The 23,112-nt window shown below is 40.2% G+C and overlaps 1 long non-coding RNA gene across 1 annotated transcript; it reads left to right on the top strand.

Annotated features, from left to right (window-relative positions):
- The first annotated feature begins 1,153 nt into the window (after positions 1-1,153).
- On the top strand, positions 1,154-3,881 carry LOC133816280 (uncharacterized). Its single transcript, XR_009885131.1, has 3 exons — positions 1,154-1,405; positions 1,495-1,566; positions 3,662-3,881. It is a non-coding gene; the product is annotated as an uncharacterized LOC133816280 (long non-coding RNA).
- The last annotated feature ends 19,231 nt before the right edge of the window (positions 3,882-23,112 follow it).

Genomic DNA, 23,112 nt, shown 5'->3' with positions numbered 1-23,112 from the left:
CCCCGAGTAAGTTAATTTAAACTCTAAGACAAGTTAGAGGTATGTGATCTGTGTGAACCTAAGTATAAAACTTGAATATTATTAACTTATTAATGGACTAAGACTTCTTAGAAAGGAGTAGATTCAATTATAGGTCTATAGAGAATTCTAGAAGCTCAATAATGTTGGAATAACATAGTTGTCATTGTATCTGACCAACATCACGTTACGAGTTGCTTAAGTCTAAAGGTTACGACTAGTATAGAGAAGGGAATGATCAGAAAGGGTTGTTAATGGAGATTATAGATAAATGATAGAAAGTGAATGTTGAGTGAGGCTAAAATGTAAAGATTTTATTAGTGATGGTTCGGATAAGAAGGGTGTTTGTATGATTTACCACATACCATAGTGTTAGCAGAAAGGATGTCTTGAGCATTGATGTCTTCTTGGTGAGGTATCGCCGCATGTCGATTTACTGACACATTTGAGGGAGATGCTATAGTTGATCACCGTTAAGGACTTATGTCATGCTATGTTTGTGCTACAAAGTTTGTAACATCCAGAATTTTTGTAACTACTTCAAAAATACTTGTTAGGAATATTTTTAGTTCCAAATATTTTATGATATAATATTATTGAGAAACCAATCTAGAGTTAGCTTATCTTAGCTGAAATTATGGAAAAAACTCGGTTTGTGTTTCAAACTGAAAACCTTTATCAGGAAAAATCTCGGAATGGTTAAATTATCGTGAATAATTAATTATGACAAATTATTTGGGCATAGGCTTTTGTGATAAAATTTTTAATCTATTGAAATTCTTTATAATTTTCATTTTATAGAGAATGCTTATTAAGCTAAATTGTGGAAATTACTTGATAAAATAAATTTCCACTAATGAACTTTAGAGTAGTTAAACTTAGGTGACATATTAGTTAACGTTCAGTGTCACACGTAATTTAACTATTTACCCTAGATAAGGATTTAATTAAATTTAAGTGATGTGATGTTTATAAAGTGGGTAAATAACACGTATGGTAAATGATTTTGGGCTTAGTTTAAGAAATTATTTAAATTAGAAAAAATGGGATAAATTGAGAGAGGTGGTCGGCCATGGGGGTAATGAGAGGGTGAGTTGTTGTCAAATCACATTAAGTAATCATAGTCATCTTTCTACACTTAGAGAAACAAACCCAAAATTTATAAAAGAAATTATCATTTGTTTTTCTATGTTTTCTTCTCTCTACCCTAAACCTGTCATCATCCTCTCTCTCTCTCTCTCTCTATCTCTTTCCTTCTCTCATTTTTGTTCTCTCTCTCGCTCTCTCTCAAGAAGAGAACCTCGATTGAAGCTTCCTTGAAGATCTAAGTTAGGGTTCAACAAGCTAGTGTACATGCATGCAAGCTACGGTTCGAAAATTTCAAGAGGTAAGTTGTGTCTAGGATTTGGAAAATTACTTTCTTTTACCATCATTCCTTAAACCTACTATGATCTAACTCTTGTGATGTTGGAGCAGTGATTTGAAGGTGTAAAAGTCTTGAGAGACCTAGCCTATAGAAACATACACACTCAAAGCTTGGAACCAAAGGTAAAAGTTGTGTTTTGTTTGGATAGATTTTGTTTAAGCTATTATCTAAATTGTATGTATATTTTATTGGGATTAACCTCTGTTGTAAAGTGTGAATATTGTTATTTTTAAGCTTGATGATGCATGCTTAGAAGCTAGGTTGTATATAGACAAGGAAATCAAAAGTTTCCTTAGGACAAGAACAATATTTTCCTACTGGCAGTTTAGAGTTTTGACTTCCATCATGTATAACTCCCCAAATTTATCATAATTATGTAATTTCTTCTTTTCATTATGTTAATTAGGAACTATAGATGATTTTGGACATTTGAAACCTTTAAAAAGGTTAAGAGTTCATGTTGAGATGGCTCTCACAAGTTGAAGGGATAAATATGTTTCTAAAAAGTTGCAGCTTGACCTACGAATTTTAGAAAATTAATTTATTTGGAAAATTAACTTATTTTGACTTTAAATTTTGAAATGATGTTGCCAACATATTTAAATGATAATTTGTAAAGTTTTATAAAAACAATACTTTGTGGTTTCTTAAATTTAGTATGTCAAAGTAGAGTGTTAATTTTGGAAAAATTGACAGTTTTTATGATCATGATGTTAATGACATTTTGACACCTAAAGTATTTGTACAAATAATATAATCATTATTTAAGTGTGCTAGGCTTAAAACTAAACCTAAAGGTAATTTCTTTTAGACCTTTGATTTCTAATAAAATTTACCTTAATAAATTTTATTGACCAAAGTAAAATAGGATCCAAAGCCATAACTTTTTAAGAGAAAATGAGAAAATCTAAATTAGAATCCTAAATACATTTTCAATAATATTTTATTAAATTTAAAGAATTCTTTTCCATAAGCCAATAAACTATTAAAGTACTATTTTTAAAATAAAATTAATTAAACAACTCTTGTCTTCTCAAGGTTAAAGAATTAAGAAAAATATTGGTAATATATTTTAAATATAAAAAAAAGGTTCCTAATCTAAGTGAGTACATAGAATAGCTACTTTGGTTGCGATTCAAGTGAAACGTTCGTTTAGGAATGGATATGTTATTCAGTATGACCGTGCCTTAGGACCGAGTTCTTTTAGAACCTTAGCAGTTTATATTTATATAAGAGAGTGGATATAAACCAATTGTGGTTTATGATTAGTAAATAATTGGTTAGTGATAATCTTAGTTTCCCAAAATAAATCTATTAAGTGTTATTGCCATAATTAATCAGAGTACATATGTTAATCAAAGTATCGGATAAGTGCTAAGAAGTCAAAGTAAGTCAACATTTAATTTATATGGCTACAACATGATATAATTTGTATAATGTTTGCTAGTTATTAGCACACAAGCACATGCATAAACTTTGCTAAATAATTTTTATTTAGAGACCATGGTCCTAGGGGACGTCTATGCTTAAGATACAGTGCGGTTTGAGTCCACATAATATCGCAGTTAATGTTCTACATAATATCGTTATTATAATTCTATTTAATATCCCAGTTAAAAGTTTGCATCATATGGCGGTTAGAGTTTCACTTCTTATAGTTTACCGGTTGGAGTCTGTGTAATAATAATTCCAATTCAAATCTAGAATAAGTAATTATGGTTAAGCGCATCCGTTAATATACTGGCGTAATATCATTTACACCCATAACAGCATTTTTCCCAGGTGAGATATGTGATTGCTGATGATATGGTATCTAGTGTTGATCCATCTAATAGTATTGCTATCTCTTACAATTGGTTGTTATGAGTGCGAATCAGTGGCACATTTTTATGCCTCACTATTATTGAGTTCGACTCCTGAATTGTTGGTACAATTAGATTCCAAGGGAACTATTGTTGGCTTTTCTGCAAGTGGTTACATCTTGTTTGGTTGGAAATTTCTAGGTTAAGACTTGTCAAGTAGGGATGCTTAGGCATTCCTTCATTATATGCTTATGGTCTCAAATATTTTCGAGAGCCTAAATTATAGTATGTTTGTTTGGTACTTGCTTCTCAATGACTCGGCCATTGACTTCTTTCCTTGTCTTATATTTTCTTTATTTTATATAAGTTTCATCTTACTAAGCGTTATCACTTACCTAGTTCTTTCATGTTGTAGATAAGTGCAATGACAAAGTGGAGCAGTGAGCATTCAAGTCTTCTTTTTCGGATGTACATGTGGTCTAGCTGGGATGTTGTGTTTTTTTTTAAAGTTTTAAGTACTTTTAAATTTTGAGGCACACTCTAAATGTTTAAAATTCTTTTTTGATGTATATAATTTTAAGTATGCACATACTTCCCAAAATATTTTTATATGGATTATTAAGACATCTTTTTGAACGAAAACTCTTTATTCCTGCATTATTTTGGTTTAGTCTTTTCGGACCTTTACAAATTGGTATCATAGCATAAGTTGAGTCGATTTTGTAGACAAAACCATATGTACATTACGTAAAGTCAAATTGGCATTCACTATAAGTATTGTCTTTATGCTTGGTGTATTAATTGTTTTTACTCACCTAACTCCATAAATTTTAGGTTATATTACAGACCAACCTAAGGTAGTTAACCTCGTAGCAGCCAATTCACCAGTAGAATACAATTTTAACCAGAGGACCTAAATTTAACAATCTTTCATGACCCTGAAGCATTGAGTCTTCAATGGAATGGAGGAAGACCCACAATAGATCATGTCTTACACCTATTTGTCGGCACTCATCTTCCAAGACATTGGAACACCCCTAGATTTTAGGGTTTGGTTGGCCATTCTGTACCTAAAGGGCGCATCATTTAAAAGGTTTTCTTATATGCACTTAAGGCCTCCTACTAGAAATTGGACGAAAGTCAAGATTTTAAACAAGATAACATTTGGATCACCTTTTTCAAGATCAACGTGGCATGATGATTACATAGAACTTCGCTTAGCGCAAAATGCTCAAGCCCAAGTAGAGGTCGAAGCAAACAACGAGCATAACACAGATGGCAAGGAGGATCCCGAGGAGAAAAACAAGAGAGATTTGGACCTAGAGATATTGGTTTGATGTAGTCCTTGAAAAATGTGTATCAAGAACATAATCGTTTGTTAATAATTTAAGACAACGTTGGTTAGAGTATGTTCGAGTAAGAGACTCTGTGTCCATAGTGTTGGGATGTAATGACCCAACTACTCTAGACTTTGGACCATTAACAAAAACTATACATAGACCCTAATCTTTAATAGAACTTACAAGTGAAAAAGATCATACTTTATTAAATACTTGTAAAAACCAATATTCAAACTTACATAACTTAAAGCAGGATATGGGATCCCATTGTTTTAAAAAGAAAACATATCTTAATTGAAACGAAAAGAAATTACATAAATAGGTGCGGAAAAATTATACAAAAACCATAAAAAAAAACTACATCCTCGAAATCGAACTCTCGACTCATTGAATCCATTCATCACTGATACACATTCTCCCAAGCATCCACGAATCTTTCCCGCCACTATAGCTATTTTCCTGCACATATAAACAAAAAGGAATGAGCCTAATGCCCAGCAAGGAAAATCTACCACATAGTTCATATACATAAATTTCATAGGAAACATAAAAAAAACATAACATAACATAACATTACACTTATATCATACACATACTATAATGGCCATTATTACTTGGGGTCCCATAGACTAAACAAGTCATATGCCCATTAGATTAGTGGGGTCCTACTAGCTAAGCAGGTCATATGCCCATAATCTATTTGGGGCTTGTTAGTCATATGGGTCATATGCCCAAGTCTACATACATACATACATAACACTTTTCATAACATAAGATAACATAAGCATATAACATATAGATTCTATCCTATTTTCCTTACCAAAATACCGGGATAAGAGGACAGAGGTGGGACTTTGGAACACTCCTAAGAACCATTTGAAAAAAAGAGTGAGTATAGAGAAGAAGAGAATTGAAAGGAATGGAAGGACTAAACCATTGAGAAAATACTTACCAAAAACGTATGTGTGAGTTCTTAGATTTCCTAACCAAAATAAGAATAAGGTTAGAATAGGTAAAAGATTATGAGAACTTAAAGAAAATAATACCAATGAACTAGAGTGTGGAATTACCTTGAAGACTTGTAAGACCAATCTAAACCTTGAACCGAAATACTATGAAACCTTACTTCCCAAAGTGTTTGATAAGCTTATGATGATCAAGCTTATGATTTCCCCACCCAAGTGTTTACACTCTCACACTCACCTAGCAACTTGCAGCCTCTGAACTTAGAGTAAAAGGTGAATAATGGCTGGGTACTAGGTCCTATTTATAGAGTTTAGGAATGAAAGGATCTTAATTTTACTTGAAAAAAAATAATAGCTTTTTAAGTGAAAATAATTTGAATAATCGTTCAACAGAGGCTGAAGACTCATTCAAAAAGGTCCTGGACTTATCAAGAGGTTGAATGGTTGAATGGAAAATGAATTCAAAAGCATTCGAAATATGCTAAAGGAGGCGATATATCGCCTGGACCATTATGCCCGAGGCAAACGTGTATCGTTTCGTGTTTTCCGTATCTACGTGCTGCGATATATCGCCCCTATAGCTGTGATATATCGGCATTCGCTGATTATTTAAACACGAAATTACACATTTTTAGCTTAATTCAAATTGAGTAAACAGCCTTGACTAAGCCCTCAAACGTATTCAAAGCTACTGACTGACCGTAGAGCATTCAAACTTTACTCTTATTAAATTTAATCCTCAAAATACTTAATCCTTAATCACCCATACATAACATGTGCTTAAAATCCTATTGGTTCTTATCTAAACCTTATAGTATAATAAATATTATCCTCAATATCAGCCATATTAATCAAACCTTAGGATAACATTAATATTCTTAAACTATAGGTTAAACTTAGAAAATCTACAAGTACTACTACGAGTATCCAAATAAATCCCGGTCTGAACCAAACATCCACAGTTATAAAGATAATACTATAAATATTATCATACTACTATCTAACTTAGCTAAGTAAAATTCTTGGACTCTACAATTCTCCCTTACTAAAAAGAATTTCATCCTCGAAATTTACTTACCAAATAATTCTGGATACCGGCCTTGCATGTCCTCCTCCAACTCCCACGTTGCCTCTCGTTCAGAACTATTACTCCATAGGACTTTGACTATAGGAAGGCTCTTGGACCGTAACTGCTTCATCCCCCTATCTAGGATGCTAACTGGTCGTTCCTCGTAACTTAAGTCTTTCTGGAGTGCTATTGTATCGTACTTGAGGACGTGAGATGGGTCTGACACATATTTGCATAACATCGAGATGTGGAACACGTTGTGACTATCGGCTAGTGCTGGCAGTAGGGCTAGTCTATACGCAACTGGTCCCACTTTGTCCAATATCTCAAAAGGACCTATGAATCGGGGACTAAGCTTGCCTTTCTTCCCGAACCGCTTGACACCTTTCATAGGAGATATCTTCAGGAAGACTTGATCTCCAACTTGGAATTCCACATCGCGTCGCTTGGCATCCGCATAGCTTTTCTGACGGCTTTGAGCAGCAAGCATACGCTGTCTAATAAGCGCTACTGCTTCTTGAGCTTGTCTAACAGCTTCGGGGCCTAGAAGCTGCCTTTCTCCTACCTCGTCCCAGTGCAACGGTGATCGGCACCTTCTTCCATATAGCAACTCATAAGGTGCCATCCCGATTGTTGACTGGTAGCTGTTGTTGTACGAGAACTTGATCAGCGGCAAGTACTTATTCCATGATCCTCCGAAATCAAGTACACACGCGCATAGCATATCCTCTAAAATCTGAATCGTACGCTCGGACTGCCCATCTGTCTGAGGATGAAAATCTGTACTAAGACTTAACTTAGTACCCATAGCTTGCTGTAAACTTCCCCAAAATCTCGATGTAAACACCGATCATCTATCTGACACTATTGTCTTGGGGATTCCATGCAACCGTACTATCTCTTGGATGTAAATGTCTGCGTATTGGTCTGCCGTGTATGAAGTTCTAACAGGCAGGAAATGAGTCGACTTGGTTAGTCTATCTATTACTATCCAAGCGGAATCATGCTGCTTATTCGTCTTTGGCAGACCCGTCACGAAGTCCATAGCTATATCATCCCACTTCCATTCTGGTATGCTAAGCGGTTGCAATAAACCTGCAGGTCGCAGATGCTCCGCTTTCACTTGCTGGCATACAAGACACTTAGATACATACTCCACTATGTCCTTCTTCATCCCTGGCCACCAATAGATTGCCTTGATGTCATGAGTCATCTTGGTTGACCCTGGGTGAACTGAGTACGGGGTACTGTGCGCTTCTTCTAGAATCGTCTTCTTAATACTTTGATCATTTGGCACGCATACTCGATCCTTATATCTCAATAAACCTTGGCTAGATATTGAGAAATCTGTAGTCTTGCCTTCTCTGACTGCATCCATATGCGCTGCTAGTGTGTCATCATGTCTCTATCCAATCCGTATGTCCTCTAGTAGATTCGATTGGATAGACAAGTTAGCCAGCTTGCCTACAACTACTTCTATTCCGGCACTAATCAACTCCTGTTGTAGCGGCTTTTCTATTCCGGCTAAAGCTGCTAAATTCCCATAACTTTTCCTGTTAAGTGCATCGGCAACTACGTTTGCCTTCCCCGGGTGGTATAGGATTTTGCAGTCGTAATCCTTTACTAACTCCAACCACCTGCGCTGCCTGATGCTGAGCTCCTTCTGAGTAAAGAAATACTTTAAACTCTTGTGGTCTGTATAAATCTCGCACCGTTCTCCATAAAGATAATGGCGCCAAATTTTCAACGCAAAGACCACCGCTTCCAACTCCATATCGTGAGTTGGATAGCGCTGTTCATACTCCTTTAACTGTTGTGAGGCATAGGCTATCACCTTGTCATTTTGCATTAGTACGCAACCCAATCCTTGCTTCGATGCATCGTAGTAGACTACGAATTTATCGTTGGGTGTCGATACACTGAGTACTGGTGTTGAGCAAAGTTTATCCTTAAGCAACTGGAAGATTTCTTCACACTTATCATTCCAGTTAAACTTTTTTTGTTTCCGGGTTACGTTGGTGAGCGGAGTGGCTATCTTTGAAAAGCCCTCTACAAACTTCCTATAATAACCTGCTAACCCTAGAAAGCTTCTTACTTCAGATGCGTTTTTTTGGTCTGGCCAATCCTTCACGGCCTCTACCTTTGATGGGTCTACTGCAACTCCGTCTTTCGATATAATGTGCCCGAGGAACGCCACTTGCGAAAGCCAAAATCCGCACTTCTTGAACTTGGCGTAGAGTTGATGCTCCTTCAATCGCGTCAAAATAAACCTCAAGTGTTCCTCGTGCTTTACTTCATTCTTGGAGTATATTAAAATGTCATCGATGAACACAACGACGAATTTATCCAAGTAGTCTTTGAAGACCCTATTCATTAAGTCCATAAACGCAATTGGTGCGTTAGTAAGACCAAAAGACATAACCAAGAACTCGTAATGTCCATAACGAGTCCTAAAGGCTGTCTTAGGAATATCTTCTCCCTTTACCTTGAGCTGATGATACCCAGACCGTAAATCGATCTTTGAAAATACAGTCGCGCCTCGGAGTAGATCAAACAAATCGTCAATCCGAGGTAGCGGGTACTTGTTCTTAATCGTTACTTTGTTCAGCTCACGATAGTCTATACACATTCGCACACTTCTGTCCTTCTTCTTCACGAATAGTACCGGAGCTCCCCATGGTGAATGGCTTGGCCTAATAAAACCCAAGTCTAGAAGTTCTTGTAGCTGCGTCTTGAACTCCTTGAGTTCCGTAGGTGCCATTCGGTATGGTGCCTTTGAGATAGGCTCGGTGCCTGGTACTAATTCTATCGTGAAGTCTATTTCTCGAGTTGGCAGCAATCCTGGCAAGTCATCGGGAAATACCTCTGCAAATTCTTGTATAACACGGACGTCTCCAACCTTAAGTGGTGTCTCCCTCTCCACATTCGTGATGCTGGCTAAGAACGCTTGACATCCTTTTTCCATCATTCTCTAAGCTTTGAGAGATGATACTAACGGGGTGCGTAATCCTGAAGCTTGTCCCATGAAGCATAGTTTCTGGCCGTCAGGAGTCTCGAACATCACCTTCTTGCGTTTGCAGTCGATGGTTGCGCCGTGCCGTGCTAGCCAATCCATGCCTAGTATCATGTCAAAGTCCTTGATCACCAGTTCTATCAGGTCTCCTTTTAGTTCTATGTCCTCAATCTTGATCGGTACGCCTCGTACTATCCGTGATGATAGAACTACTTTGCCCGAAGGCAACTCGGTTACAAACCTAGTTCTAAATCTTTCACAAGGTTTGCCTAGTTTTTCTATCATTCCTAACGAGATATACGAATGAGCGGCTCCCGAATCAAATAATATATAACATAAGTTATTGAGGATAGAAACCTGACCTGTGACCACCTTGTTGCTAGCATCAGCCTCTCCTTGGGTTAAGGCAAAAACCCTAGCAGGAACCATCTTTTCGTCCTTCTTCCCTTCTGGCTTCTGCTGAGGACAATCTCTCTTAGGATGCCCTTCCTGACCACAGTTAAAGCATTCCTTGGTGTTTGCGCGGCATTCTCCAGGATGCTTCTTCTGACACTTAGCACATGGCGGGTATTCTACGTAGCCCGGCCTATTTCCTCCATTATTCGTACGTGCCTTCTTATCGCTGTCGAACTTCTTGTTATCCGGATGTCGTCTTTTCTGGCCGTTACCGTTGTTGTTTTACTGATTGTTGCCATTATGGTTGTTGTTCCGACTGGCCTGAGGTTGGCTCTGCTGTCTAGGTTCAAGCTTACTGGCTTCTTCTTTGCTTACATTGGCCTGCAACCTTTCTACTTCGATTGCCGTCTCAAGAACGTCGGCATATGTAGTGTTCCCCGGGTTTGCTAGCTTAACCCCCATCTCGATCTTCGGTCGAAGTCCTCTAACAAACTTGTTCACCCTCAGAAAATCAGTTGGAACCATCTCAGAGGCGAACTTGGCTAAGCGGTAAAACTGACGAGCATATTCTGCCACTGATAAATTACCTTGCTTCAAGTTGGCAAACTCCTCAACTCTTGAAGCGAGTACAGCTAAGTTGTAGTACTTTTTGTGGAAGAGCTCCACAAATCGGGTCCATGTCATGGTGGCATCATCATGAGATTGCTGGACCAAGTCCCACCATATCCTGGCATCCTTCTTGAGCAGAGACGAGACGCAGGATATGCGGTCCGCATTACTGAGATTCATATGCGTTAGAATCGGCTCCACATTCCTTAGCCACTCTTCTGCTTCAAAGGGGTCTGTAGTCCCTTTGAAGTTTGGAGCGTGCTGCTTGCGGAACCTCTCATACACTGGCTCCATGTTCGGTACTGGATATGGCGTGTAGTTCGTCACTGGCCATCCCCCATATGGACCAACTTGTTGGGGTGCTGGGGCCATTTGCTGTGGCTGCGGCTGCGGCTGAGTTTGAGCCTGTTGGCGTTGTTGCTGCAAAAGCTCCTCAACTTGTTGTCGCAGTCTGGCAATCTCCGTAGTGTTGTCAGCTGGTGATGCCGGCACGTTGCAGCGGGTAGTAGTACACACTCCCCTTCTGCGAACTGGAGGGGCTTCATTGGTTGTTGGGACGGCGTTGGAGGCGTTTCCGTTGGTGCGTGCAGATCTTCGAAGCGACATCGTAACAGAGTTCTAACAGTTGAAAGAAACATGTTAGAACTTTACCTAATAGGCTCTAAGGAAAAAACTTATTCTAAAACAAACATATCTCGGACCTATTTATTATGACTTTTTATGAAAAATTATATAAGTCTTTATTTATTGTTTAGAGTGGGTTTCTCTACTTACAAAAACAAGCCATCTTTATTTTCTAAGTGTGTTTCTAATCATCCTATATGACTTAATTCTCAGGCTCGAAACTTATCTCTGTTCCAAAGTTAACCATATTGAGGGAGGGCTGGGATCAGTAAAATCGTTCCCACTACTATGGCCCCCTAACTCTCAATAAGGAAACTTGGTTCATTGATTTGTATCCACCCTCACCGAACTTAGTCATTATTCATTTTATTTATTACTTATTATGATTGCGAAAATAAAATCAAACTCATACATGATAATAAAATATCATGTTATTCATTTGGAAAAAAGTTTTCACTTATTACAATCATAAAATAAAGAAAGAAATAAAACAAACAATGAAAAACTAACTATTCTAAAAATCAGGATCTTCTACATCCGATCCTTCATCTAGCATATCGTCATCTATCTCCTCATAATCATCATTGTCATGAGCATCAAAATGTCCTCTAGGAAGGTTTGTGAGAATCCTATGTTTTTGCTCATTTGTGAACTGAAATTCGAATTTTGCAGTGAACCTAACTAAGAGGAAATAATATCGCATCGCTAATGGTAATTCATCCTCATCATTCATTGTTTCCCATATTTCTTCTAAGGCTGCTATTACAGGATGGAAATCTTTAAATAGCCTAATTATTAATACATATTGTTCCGTTGATCTCAACATTATTTGCTTAGACTCTTGAAGGTGACCTATCTCTTTGTGGAACAAAAGCAGTCTTCGTGTGGTTCTTTCTAGTGCTCCTATGGTGTTTCTTGGCTCCCTTATTCTTTTTAAAGCCTTAATGGCTCGAATATCCTGATAGGTTAAAGCTCCGTTCATACTTAACTGAAAACATAAACACTAAAGTTGTTAGTTATACACATAAGCAAAATAACCATAACTTAAATACTTACTTGGCGGTCAGATTCGGAGCTTTTGAGTGTGTGTATCGAGGAGAACTTCATGCGAAGGAACTGTTGCTCTGATACCAACTGTAATGACCCAACTACTCTAGAGTTTAGACCATTAACGAAAACTATACATAGACCCTAATCTTTAATAGAACTTACAAGTGAAAAAGATCATACTTTATTAAATACTTGTAAAAACCAATATTCAAACTTACATAACTTAAAGCAGGATATGGGATCCCATTGCTTGAAAAAGAAAACATATCTTAATTGAAACGAAAAGAAATTACATAAATAGGTGCGGAAAAATTACACATAAACCATAAATAAAAGACTACATCCTCGAAATCGAACTCTCGACTCCTTGAATCCATTCATCATCGATACACATTCTCCCAAGCATCCACGAATCTTTCCCGCCACTATAGCTATTTTCCTGCACATATAAACAAAAAGGAATGAGCCTAATGCCCAGCAAGGAAAATCTACCACATAGTTCATATACATAAATTTCATAGGAAACATAAAAAAAAAACATAACATTACACTTATATCATACACATACTATAATGGCCATTATTACTTGGGGTCCCATAGACTAAACAAGTCATATGCCCATTAGATTAGTGGGGTCCTACTAGCTAAGCAGGTCATATGCCCATAATCTAGTTGGGGCTTGTTAGTCATATGGGTCATATGCCCAAGTCTACATACATACATACATAACACTTTTCATAACATAAAAACATAAGATAACATAAGCATATAACATATAGATTCTATCCTATTTTCCTTACCAAAATACCAGGATAAGAGGACAGAGGTAGGACTTTGGAACACTCCTAAGAACCATTTGAAAAAAAGAGTGAGTATAGAGAAGAATAGAATTGAAAGGAATGGAAGGACTAAAACCATTGAGAAAATACTTACCAAAAACTTATGTGTGAGTTCTTAGATTTCCTAACCAAAATAAGAATAAGGTTAGAATAGGTAAAAGATTATGAGAACTTATAGAAAATAATACCAATGAACTAGAGTGTGGAATTACCTTGAAGACTTGTAAGACCAATCTAAACCTCGAATCGAAATACTATGAAACCTTACTTCCCAAAGTGTTTGATAAGCTTATGATGATCAAGCTTATGATTTCCCCACCCAAGTGTTTACACTCTCACACTCACCTAGCAACTTGCAGCCTCTGAACTTAGAGTAAAAGGTGAATAATGGCTGGGTACTAGGTCCTATTTATAGAGTTTAGGAATGAAAGGATCTTAATTTTACTTGAAAAAAAATAATAGCTTTTTAAGTGAAAATAATTTGAATAATCGTTCAACAGAGGCTGAAGACTCATTCAAAAAGGTGCTGGACTTATCAAGAGGTTGAATGGTTGAATGGAAAATGAATTCAAAAGCATTCGAAATATGCTAAAGGAGGCGATATATCGCCCCCTATAGGCGATATATCGCTTGGACCATTATGCCCGAGGCAAACGTGTATCGTTTCGTGTTTTCCGTATCTACGTGCTGCGATATATCGCCCCCTATAGCTGCGATATATCGGCATTCGCTGATTATTTAAACATGAAATTACACATTTTTAGCTTAATTCAAATTGAGTAAACAGCCTTGACTAAGCCCTCAAACGTATTCAAAGCTGCTGACTGACCTTAGAGCATTCAAACTTTACCCTTATTAAATTTAATCCTCAAAATACTTAATCCTTAATCACCCATACATAACATGTGCTTAAAATCCTATTGGTTCTTATCTAAACCTTATAGTATAATAAATATTATCCTCAATATTAGCCATATTAATCAAACCTTAGGTTAACATTAATATTCTTAAACTATAGGTTAAACTTAGAAAATCTACAAGTACCACTATGAGTGTCCAAATAAATCCCGGTCTGAACCAAAAATCCACAGTTATAAAGATAATACTATAAATATTATCATACTACTATCTAACTTAGCTAAGTAAAATTCTTGGACTCTACATGGGAATAGTGCCCTTAAAGCAATTGTAGTTGACAAATGTTTTAAATGAAATAAATAATTGAGTTGAATTATTATATATATAGACTACATTCGATACTATGTTATTAATATTAAGTAAATATCACAAAATTCCAAAGTTTATCTATTGACTGGCTTTTTCACTGTCCACTGTAAGAAGAGAGATTAAAGAAATAAGTGAATCGAACATAAGGATTTTTACGTGGTTCAAGTTATAAAAGAACCCTATTCCACGAGTCTCTGGTATTAAGAGGATTGTAAGCTTATGAGGGCAAACTCCAATGGTGTATTCTCAGGAAGCATTTAGATTGCTCTGAATACAAAGTATTTTCTCTCTAAAAAATTGAACCTTTTACAATGAGACTCCCAACCCTATTTATAGAGGTTGGGGTCATTAATACTAATCATAAGTAATTAATACACATTCTTCCCATTATTGGGGGATTAATACAACTTCAATGCATTCGGCTGCAATGAATAGAGACCACACCCCAAACGAGATTTGTGGGGCCCACTGCAGAAAGGTACCTACTTTATAGGGAACTTGCTCCAGGTACTGTCAGGGCATGCTGCAAGTACCTCCATGTCAGATAGCGTAGTGGGTGTGCAAATTGTCGAGTTGTACACTCGACAACACTATTGACGAATCACCCATAAAGGTTGGCCAGGTCTTCCTCTGATGCTACTAACCCGCATTAGCTGACACTTGGCTTATCCTCTAGATCTCAGGGACAAGGTCCTTGCCCTGGAATATAACTGATGGCAAGAAACAACCTGTGGACTGCCAAGCATCCTCGGGGCATAGCCTTAGGAAAGCGTTCGTAGCTCTTGGGACATACCCCTAGGGAGAGGTCGAAGTCCTCCTTCTATCCGAGGGGAATGATCTCCAACTGTAGAGTCGACCTCTCGAGGACTTATCCTCGGGGCGCAGCCTCATGAAAAGAAGCACATGTCCTACTCGAACGATCACGTATCCTTGGGTGAAAATACAAACAACATTTTCCCCCAAGTCTCTACTCATCCTCAAATAGTGGAGACTTAAAACCGAGGAAGACTTCAGAAAGTCCTCGGATAGGAAACGTTTGGACTTATGCTGATGTCACTATGATATTTCCTACCACGTGCTGGAACCCCATTGTTGAACCCATCAATCTTTGCCATTAATATAAGGTCAATTCCGCAGCCTAAAATGTCTTTAACGTACCCTAGGCGTCCTTTCAGTTTATACTCAAGATTTCCTTTTCCAATGCCAATGATCACGATCCACACCTTTCTAGTCTTAGGCCCTTGGATCGCTCTCGAGTACCCATGTCCTAGATATTCCAACAGTTGGGGTGAACTTACTTCGCTCCCAAGAACTAGGTGTATAAAAGGTCGAGAGTCAAATCCCCAATGTTACTTTAGCCCATTTCAACTTTCCCATGCCTTCAAACTCTCTCAACCTCTCAAACCACTTTCCGGAATTGCCTCCTCTCCAAACCCTTTGTCACTCTGGACGACTGATGCGAAGCTTCGTACTTCTAGGTGAACGAAAAACTGTTCTTCAGAGTTCACACTCGGTTCAGCATAATCCGACGCTACATTTCGAGTAAGTATCCTTGAACTGTGATTTTCCATTTCATGCATGTTTGAGAGTTTAAGATGCATGCTTAGGAGTTGTTTTTCGAGCCTTTTAGTAGTTTTTTTTGCCTTATTTGCAGTCATAAAGGGTCTAAATGGCTCATTTAATCGTTTGGTAGTGCTCTGGGGCATTTTTCAATAATCTGTATCTTCGGCCGGAATCTGGAAATTTTCCATATTTCGGCGATATTCATCATCTCTGATGATGTTCATCTTTTTCGGCAGTATCTCCGATGTCAAGTACTTAACTCCGAGGACATGCTGGAGCCATTAGTCTATTTCTTTCTCCTTCCCCGAGCAGTTGTCTTAGGGGCTCTCATTTTGGCCTAACTTCCTTTGGGTCAAGTCGCTAACAACTTGGTATTTGTTTTAAAATGTCTGAGGAGCTTCATCAGCTCCACCAACAAGGGTTCTACACCTTCGATAATGAAATCCTTCAGATGGCCCGAGAGGTAGAACAACGCCCCGAGAGGTAGAACAACGCCCCGAGAAGGGGAAACAAGTGGCTGGCAGCAGCCAGGCTCTTACCGTACGGGAGAGTTTGGAGCCGGCTATGGTGAGGCCTCACAGAGCTCGCCTCCCGGAGGAAGAGGCCAATGCTAGTCTGCTGCTGTCAGATGCCCCTTCCTACCATAGGATTTGAAGCAGAAGACCTTCAGAGAAAGCTACGACATCGGGGTGACTTAACTAAAATACTCACCAACTACGGGGTAGACGACAACGAGATATTAGTGCGTCTGGCTCGGGAGGATGAGAGGACGCACGAAAGCATTCACGGGCTCGGGCCTTGGAGCGCCTCACATCTTCAAGCGGGTGTAGCCCTGCCGTTGCACCAATATTATTTCGACTTCCTCAAATTCGTCGGCATAGCCCTGTTTCAACTTTCTCCAAATGACTATCGGGTACTCTCTGGACTCTACGTCCTATACAAGACCCAAAACTGGCCCACTCTGTCCCTCACCGAAATACTATATATGTATAGTTTTCGGAAATGCTAGAAGAAGGGAGAAAAAGGGAGATATTATACCCTGATGAAACACACAAGTCCAGGGAGAGGCTATAAAGCATCGTGCGGCAACAAGAATAAAACTCAGGCTTATAAAGATCAATTCTTTTGGGCGGATGATTTCCCCACGAGGACTTATCCCACCTTACTCCTAGACTTCACCACCGTCGGTAAGTATCGAACTCGTGTAAGTTAGCCCGAGGGCACTTAGCTCGTTACTTATCTCTGTTCATATCATCCTAATCAGGTCTGTATCTCCCTAACACTTTCGTTGATTCCCTCGACAAGAGGCTTCGGGTGATAGGCTCTCTTAGCAATGATGAACTAGAGCTCTCCCTCCTTATAACCAATGCCCATCTTCGAAAGTATGGGTTGCTGCAGGCGGGGCAAAGCGTAAATCCGGTGGTCCTTACCCAGTTTTCGGACTCGAATAGTTCTTGAATGGAAGCGAAGCTACATACGGATTTCATAGCGGCATCTTCGCGAAGAGCATGCAGAGAGTGTTCTTGCTATCAAAACCGTCGCGAAGGCGAAAGAAGACGAATAGCTTGAGGCGGAGCTAGAAGCGGGGATCGAATCATCCTTCATGCATCAAGGTAAATCTCTGATCATTATTCACTATGCTAGGTGTGTTGGGGAGGAAACTAGTCCCGACCATATTTAGTTTTCTCCCTCCCTTCTCGAATGTGGCCAAGTCTCAGAGCGTCGCTGGTCTGCGGAAGAGTACCAAGATTACCAGGATCTCATCGATGCGTTCCTCCACAACCCGAGGAGAAAAAGGCACCATCACAGTTTTATGCTTCTTGACGAGTCAACAACCATGCATTCCTCTTGGTTTTGTTCAGTACGGAACCAATTTAATACAGGAGAGGGTCGTCTCATACGCGAATTTTCCAGTACCATCCTCCATTCCAAGGAGCCTAATCGTGGTGGAGTTCCCGAGGAGTTTTATCTTTCTTTTCTGCACGTATTATTCTGTTAAGGTTTTCCTTTCATTTATCGGGACTAAACAAGGTGTTTCCTTTGTGCAGACAACATGGGCCTTTCAGACATGGTGCGCTAGAAATGCCAAAGGGTGTTGGGCCCTTCTGAGATCGACCTCCTGACGGCCCCGACAACAGTGCCCATGCCCCCTTCGTCTGTTCCAGCACCTTCAGCCGCTTCTTCAACGACCCTTACCTCTAGTGCAGCAGTCACTATCAAGGTCATACACCTTGAGGCCTCGTCTCCCCGAGATGAGGGATTCCCTGAGAAAGGCAAAGAAATTCCTCCCAATCCCCCTCAAGCCAAGGATCCCCGGTTGGTCATCTTTCCAGAGTCTTATGATCACGATGGCTCGGGTCTACAAAGGGAGGTCACCGAGTACTACATTGCTCGTATCGGCGAAGGCAACGAGAGTGTATGACTGTTGATCGAGTTTCTGCGCGAGGACTGACCAAAGGAACATGTCTCTGATCCTCCCCACGAAGAACTTGAACCTCTCCTCGCGATAGAATAGAAGAGAGGGCCATACCACTTAGCATGGAACTCTTGCAGGGACTAACGACATCTTTGTGCAAGATGACTGCAGGTAGCTTAGCCTATTGCATTTGTGACAACGAGGTAGCTCTGGTGGAAACTAGCCGTCACGTTGCCACTAGGGTAAGTCTTGATTTCAGTTCAAGTCTTGGTGTATATCTTGTCCTTTTGGCTGATTCTTTATTTTGAATTTATAGGATGAATGACTTGGGGACTTGGTGCTGACGCGATCCCCTGAGCTGAAGAAGGCTCGTGAGGAGCTAGCTCGCGTCCAGGTGTAGCTTACTCAAACCCAAGAGACTACAGTCCCCCAGAAGGAACATTCGCGGCGCCAGAAAGAGGAGGAGGACTCCAGGGTCCGTGTCTGAGAAATGGAGGACCAACTGGTAATGGCAAGGTCGAAGTTGTCTGCCTTGGAGGAAACATCTGCCAAGTTATTGGAAGATGCCGCAGTCCGCACATGGACCGTGGAGGAGGAATTAGCCCAAGTCCGCGGGGAGTTTCGATTGAGCCAAGCGAGACTTGAAGCTCGTGTTGGTGAGTTGGAAAAAACCAACGGGGAACTAGCCAAAGACATTGACGTGATGGCTGAGGACATGCGCTTTGTTACGTGGCAGAGCAACAAGGACATGGACCTCTCTTTCACAGAGGGTCCTGACATGAGGACCAAACTCGAGGCACGTCTCGAGGTGGACGCTGCCTATGAAGCTTAAGAGAGAGAGGCCTCAGCAGCAGGCCGAACTCCCGAGGAAAACCAAGTGGCTGACTGGTGACAGAGGTGCCATCAGGCAAAGGCCCCTAGTAATTTTTAAATAGAACAGGCCTGCATGATACTCTTTAGGGGTATAAACACTCAATGCTCAAGTCCCCGAGCATACTTGTAATTATTTTCAATGCATATTTCCTTACTTTCACTTGATTTGTTTCTTTTAATTCAACATAACTTAATGACCATGAGAATTAGGTGATTGGTTCTATAAATTCAACGTAACCCAACTGTCACGAGAATAAGAACTCACACCGTTTTATACACTTGGTTATATAAATTCAACGTAATATGAATGTCACGAGAACAAGAACTCCAAAGTTTTTAACCAGTCGGTTCTGTAAATTCAACGTAACACGAATGTCACGATAATAGGAACTCAAACTGCTCTAACCAATTGGTTCTGTTAATTCAACGTAACACGAATGTCATGAGAACAAGAACTCAAATCATTTTAAACAGTTGATTCTACACATTCGAAGTAACATGAATGTCATGAGAACAAGAACTCAAACCATTTTATCCAGTTGGTTATGTAAATTCAACGTAACACGAATGTCATGAGAATAAGAACTCAAACCGCTTTAACTAGTTGGTTCTGTAAATTCAAAGTAACACGAATATCACAAGAACAAGAACTCAAACTATTTTATCCACTTTGTCCCTTGTAGGCTCATAGTCCAACAAGTAACTTTGACACAAAAATTTACCATTGGTCCACACTCAGTGTCCTAGTCCCCTACAATCCAAAGATTCAGGCTTTCGGGGGTTGTGCCACGTGAAACTGCCTGGCCCCCGAGTACGCACTAATTGGGAGGTTGGTCGAGGGTTTCAACATCACTCTCTGAGTGCATATCTCATCACTTTCAAATCATCTCACATCTCCTCAGAAGGTGATGTTAACGAGGTGCCCAAGCCTAAACGGCTCGGACATCTGCTCGTATTTCGCAGATTAGGATTTGGTTATTACTCTCCATGCGCGCGCTGTCCTCCGGAGGTAACCTGAATCTTAAGTCTGCATTATACTGGGTTCTCTAGCTATGGGATGTAGTGACATTAGGGGCGCTTCGCTTGTCGACTAGCCAAGCTCCCCTTGTCATGGAATCCCCGAGGCCAAGTATGGGGTACTCGGCCTTATGTTCGCATCTCGAGATCAAGAAACTTGGTTAGAGCTCCTCAAGCTCGGTGTCCACAGGAGGTGACAATAGTCTATTCTCGTACTACTTGGATTATCTAGCTCCTAGGTACTAAGCTTAGTTCTGCCTGGAACAAGCTACCTTCTCAGCTAGACCTAACTAGTTTCCTAGAATTTTCTATTCTCGGGATGGCGACTCTAGGATTACTCTTGACAATTGACAAGTTTTAGTTTCCTAAGTCATTCCTTTCGAGGAGTAGTGCTGCCCTAACTCCATGCCCCCTAAGTGATCGAAGACTAGTTTGCGATCACTTGTCCAGGCGAGCAAGTGCTCTTACATAGCATTTATATAATATAAAGAAAACTGAAGAATATAAGAAGACAATAAATTTCTTTCTGTGTTTTATATACACAGTTTCCATTACATGCGCCTGAAGGCTACAGGGGGTATTACAGAAATAGACAATGTTTGCTACTCATATTACTGGTAATACTCGCAAAGATGCTCGACATTCTAGGCATGAGGAATCAACTCCCCACTTAGTCAAGCCAATTTGTATGCTCTCGGACACAAAACACTCTCGACTTGGTATGGGCCCTCCCAGTTGGGTCCCAACACTCCTGAACCATGGTCTCGGGTGGCTAAGAAGACTCTTCGCAAGATTAGATCTCCGACCCCAAATTTTCTTTCTTTCACTTTGGAGTTAAAATATCTAGCCACCATCTATTGGAAGGACATTACTCGAAGCTGAGAAACTTTGCGTAGTTCCTCCACGAGGTCCAGGGATTCCAAAGTAAAGCATGGTTCGTGGTCAGATCATACGTATCTCACTGGTGTGTGGAGATTTCTGCTTACTGGGAGCACGACCTCATACTCGTAGGACATTGAGAAGGGAGAAAGGCCAGTGGAGGTCCGGGAAGTGGTGCGGTAGCTCCATAATGCCCTAGGCAGCTCCTCAGGCCAATCTCCTTTTGCCTACTCCAGCCCTTTCTCCAAAGTGAACTTGAGTGTCTTGTTAATTGCTTCCACTTGGACATTGGCCTGTGGATGGGCCACGGAAGAGAAGCTCTTGATGACATCATGTCATTGACAGAAATCTGTGAACACTTCACTGTTGAACTGCACTCCCTTGTCGGAGACTTTCTTCCTCAGAAGTCCATATCGGCAAACAATGTTTTTTATGACGAAATCCAAAACCTTTTTGGAGGTGATTGTAGTGAGTGGCTCGGTCTCAACCCACTTCATGAATTATTCAACAACCACTATGGTAAATTTCACCCCTCTCTTCCCTGTAGGCAGGGACCCGATAAGGTCGATGCCCCAGACAGCAAAAGGCCATGGGTTGGTCATCTACGTAAGCACATTTGGAGGTGCTCAAGGGATATTGGGAATGCGCTAGCACTTGTCATATTTCTTGAAATAATCCATTGCATTTCCATTCATGGTGGGCCAAAAATACCCTTGCCTTAAGATCTTCTTTGAGAGGCTCTGCCCCCCAACGTGATCTCCACAGAAACATTCGTGTACCTCTCGTAGTATTAAACCAGCTTCTGTCTTGGACACACACCCAAGCAAAGGCAATGAATAACCTCACCTGTAAAGACTATTATCCATGATTATGTACCTCAGTACTTGATACAACAACTTCCAAGCTTCCTTCTTATCCTGGAGAAACTCCCCGAAGATGAGGTATTTAACTATTGGCTCCATCCACCCATCTTGGGGTTGTATAGATTCCACCTCATCTAGAGCCGAGATAATCGGAGACTCCAAGTAATCAATGGGTACCACATTGATTAACTCCCCGTCTTTGGTCATGGCTAACTTAGCCAAGGCATCCGCATTGGAATTTTGCTCTCGCAGTACTTGCTGAATAGTGAATCTTCAAAAGTTATGCATCATTTCTTGAACCTTTGCCAAGTACACTGCCATCTTTGTTCCTCGGGCCTGGTACTCTTTGAGAACTTGGTTCACCATGAGTTTGGAGTCGCTAAAGATCTCGAGTCCTTCGGCCTTGAGCTCTAGCGCCACTCGGAGCCTAGCAATTAAGGCTTCATATTCTGCTTCATTGTTAGAGGCTCTAAACCCAATGCGGAGGGCACTATGCACCCTATGGCCCTCGGGGGAAACCAAAATAAGTCCCGCCCAATGCCTTTTTCATTCGAAGACCCATCCACGAACAGTTTCCAAGCTGGTTCAACCCTTGGGTTGCCCTCAATCTTCTCCTGATTCCTTTTGCACTCGGTGATGAAAATAATGAGTGCTTGACCTTTTATGGTAGTCCTTGGATGGTAGGTGATGTCAAACTAACTCAGCTCCACCGACCACTTCAAGATCCTTCCCGATGACTTAGGCTTCTAAAGGACTTGTCTGAAGGGATGGTTTATGAGGACCTTAATCAGATGCACCTGGAAGTAGGGTCTTAGCTTTCGAGAGGGTAGCATTAAGAAAAATGTTAACTTCTCCATTAGCGAGTACCTAGACTCTACCCCGAGGAGTCTTTTGCTAACATAATAAATGAGGTGTTGAACAAGACTTTCTTCCCTTACCAATGTGGCACTAATGGCATTTTCTGAGACAACCATGTAGACAACCATGTGCGCCTTGAGCTGTTGGAATGCTTGTTCGCACTCTTCCATCCATTCAAACCTCTGATTCCCTCGGAGAACATTGAAGAAAGGGATGCACTTGTCCGTTGCCTTAGAGACAAAATGGCTCAAAGTCGCAATCCTCC

Source organism: Humulus lupulus, chromosome 2 (assembly GCF_963169125.1).
Source record: "Humulus lupulus chromosome 2, drHumLupu1.1, whole genome shotgun sequence".
NCBI classification, from domain to species: Eukaryota; Viridiplantae; Streptophyta; class Magnoliopsida; order Rosales; family Cannabaceae; genus Humulus; species Humulus lupulus.
The sequence above is the reverse complement of the archived record's forward strand: the minus strand, read 5'-3'. Positions and strand labels throughout refer to the sequence as shown.